General features: G+C 50.5%; 1 non-coding gene across 1 annotated transcript; it reads right to left on the bottom strand.

The window, feature by feature from the left end:
• TRNAK-CUU lies at nt 1–73 on the bottom strand. Its single transcript has one exon. It is a non-coding gene; the product is annotated as a tRNA-Lys (tRNA).
• Between the last annotated feature and the right edge of the window lie 3,406 nt (nt 74–3,479).

A 3,479-nucleotide genomic window follows, 5' to 3' on the forward strand; every position in this document is an offset into this window, starting at 1 on the left:
CGCCCAACGTGGGGCTCGAACCCACGACCCTGAGATTAAGAGTCTCATGCTCTACCGACTGAGCTAGCCGGGAGAGTCATCAAAAAAGACTGTCGTGGTTCCACTCGAGTGGGCAGCCGAGCTCCACCACAGCCGCTCTCTCACTCCCCCTCCTCAAAGAGGAATGGGGAGAAAATATGTGAAAAGGGCTCAAGGATTGAGATAAGGACGAGAAAATCACGCAGTAATTATTGTAACGGGCAAAACAGACTCGGCATAAGGAGATAGTAAGATTTATTGCCTATTACTAACAAGCGAGAGAAGTGAGAAAACAAAGGAAAAAGCAAACCAAAAGCACCTTCCCCCCCCATCCACCCTCTTCCATCTCCTCCCCCCAAGCGGCGCAGGGGAACGGGGGAATGGGGGTTATGGTCAGTCTACAGCACTTCTTCTCTGCCGCTCCTTGTCGATCACTCTCGTCCCCTGTGCTGTGGGGTCCCACCCACGGGATGCAGTCCTTGATGAACTGATCCGGCGTGGGCATCCCACAGGCAGCAGCTCTTTCAGAACTGCTCCAGATATGGGTCCGTACCACGGGGTCCATCCCTCAGGAGAAAACTGCTCCAACCTGGCTCCCCTACGGGCAGCAGCTCCTGCCGGGTCACCTGCTCCTGCGTGGGCTCCTCTCCACGGGCTACAGGTCCGGCCCGGAATCTGCTCCGGCAGGGGTCTTCCACAGGCGGCAGCCTCTGTCGGTGCAGGGCCACCTGCTCCACCGTGGTCTCCTCCACGGGCTGCAGCGTGGAACCATGCTCCACCGTGGTACTCCATGGGCTGCAGGGGGACATCCTGCTTCACCATGGTCCTCACCACAGGCCGCAGGGGACTTCTGCTCCGGCGCCTGGAGCACCTCTCCCCCTCCTTCTACACTGACCTTGGTGCAAGGCTGTTCTCTCACTCCCTTGACACTCCCGGCTGCTGTGTGGCGCAGCATTTTTTCCCTGTCTTAAATATGCTCTCACAGAGGCGCAAAACAACATCGCTTATTGGCTCGAATCTGGAAAACAATGGGGCCCTTCCCAAACATGGGGCAGCTTCTAGATCTTTCTCACAGAAACCACCCCTATGGCTCCCTGCTACCAAAACCTTGCCACGTAAACCCACTACACCATAGCACAGCGTCACACATTGCTTGAATTCCCCAATGACCCTCTTGATGTGAAACAATATTTTAAAAAGTTAATATTTGCCTCATTAGCACTGTATTCAGCATTTCTCTCCCCTCAGGGAGTATCTATTTTTCTTTGGACTTCGTGACTTCTAATTCCTTAAAAACCTCTTCCTCTTAAAACTTTTTACTTTTTACTTTTGGTTAGGGGTAACTCAACAATTCCCTGAATCCTCTCTGGATTTACTCTTCATTCACCCTCAGACACTAGATGTCTTAAATATTTTACTTCTCTTTCTATGAATTTTAATTTATTTTCCAGTACTTTCAAGCCCTGTTTTCGCAGAAAGCTGAAAAGCCAAAAAGTTTGTTAGTGGCTTCCTTCATAGCTGTTTTCTCCTGTCCTGACAATAAAAGATCATCCACATATTGTAACAGTAACACCTCCTCTGAAGGTTGGAATTACTCGAAAATTTGTTCTAGAACTTGCCCAAATAAATTGGTGACCCTGTAAACCCCTGAGGTAAAATTGTCCATCTGTATTGCTGCTTCTGCCCCATTTCAAATATTTCCACTCAAAGGTAAATACATGTATATCTTTGCCCTCAGGGTCTGAGAGCACCCCATTAATAACACCATTATTCTAGGCTAAAAATTTACAATTTGAATGCCCAATTTCATTATCAAATCCTTTCCCAACAAGTTAGTCCCTGCCTCGGGTGCATACAGTAATACAACTTTGTTTCTCACAGCACTTAGATGTACACAAGTCGATGGGGCCAGATGGGATACACCCGAGGATACTGAGAGAACTGGTGGGAGAGCTGACCAAGCCGCTTTCCATCATTTATCAACAGTCCTGGCTATTGGGGGAGGTCCCAGTTGACTGGCGGCTGGCAAACGTGATGCCCCTCTATAAGAAGGGCTAGAGGGTAGACCCGGGGAACTATAGGCCTGTCAGTTTGACCTCAGTGCCAGGGAAGCTCATGGAGCAGATCCTTTTGAGTGTCATCACACGGCACTTACAGGGCAACCAGGTGATCAGGCCCAGTCAGCATGGGTTTATAATAGGCAGGTCCTGCTTGACAAACCTGATCTCCTTCTATGACAAAGTGATGCGCTGGGTGGATGAGGGAAAGGCTGTGGATGTGGTCTACCTTGACTTCAGCAAGGCTTTTGACACAGTGTCCTACAGCATTCTCCTCAAGAAACTGGCTGCTCGTGGCGTGGACTGGCGTACACTTTGTTGGGTTAAAAACTGGCTGGATAGCCGGGCCCAAAGAGTCGTGGTGAATGGAGTCAAATCCAGATGGAGGCCGGTTACTAGTGGCATCCCCCAGGGCTCGGTACTGGGGCCAGTCCTCTTTAATAACTTTATCGATGATCTGGATGAGGGGATCGAGTGCACCCTCAGTAAGTCTGCAGACATCACCAAGTTAGGTGCGTGAGTTGATCTGCTCGAGGGTAGGAAGGCTCTGCAGGAGGATCTGGATAGGCTGGACCAATGGGCTGAGGCCAACTGTATGAAGTTTAACAAGGCCAAGTGCCGGGTCCTGCACCTGGGGCGCAACAACCCCAAGCAGAGCTACAGGCTGGGAGATGAGTGGTTGGAAAGCTGCCTGGCGGAGAAGGACCTGGGAATATTGGTTGATAGTCAGCTGAATGTGAGCCAGCAGTGTGCTCAGGTGGCCAAGAAGGCCAATGGCATCCTGGCTTGTATAAGAAGCAGTGTGGCCAGCAGGTCTAGGGAGGTGATCGTTCCCCTGTACTCGGCTCTGGTGAGGCTGCACCTCAAGTACTGTGTTCAATTTTTGGGCCCCTCGCTACAAGAAGGACATGGAGGTGCTCGAGCGAGTCCAGAGAAGGGCGATGAAGCTGGTGAGGGGTCTGGAGAACAAGTCTCACGAGGAGCAGCTGAGGGAGCTGAGGTTTTCTAGCCTGGAGAAGAGAAGGCTCAGAGGTGACCTTATTGCACTCTATAGGTACCTTAAAGGAGACTGTAGCAAGGTGGGGATTGGTCTATTCTCCCACATGCCTGGCAATATGATGAGGGGGAATGGGCTAAACCTGTGCCGGGGAGGTTTAGTTTGGATATTAGGAAGAACTTCTTTACTGAAAGGGTTGTTAGGCATTGTGTTGTGGTTTAACCCATAGCACCCTACCAGCTACTAGGAAGAAAATTAACTCTGTCCTAACTGAAACTAGGACACATTGGAATGGGCTGCCCAGGGAAGTGGTGGAGTCACCATCCCTGGAGGTCTTTAAAAGACGTTTAGATGTAGAGCTTAGGGATATGGTTTAGTGGAGGACTTGTTAGTGTTAGGTCAGAGGT

Source organism: Aythya fuligula, chromosome W (genome assembly GCF_009819795.1).
Source record: "Aythya fuligula isolate bAytFul2 chromosome W, bAytFul2.pri, whole genome shotgun sequence".
Classification (NCBI taxonomy): domain Eukaryota; kingdom Metazoa; phylum Chordata; class Aves; order Anseriformes; family Anatidae; genus Aythya; species Aythya fuligula.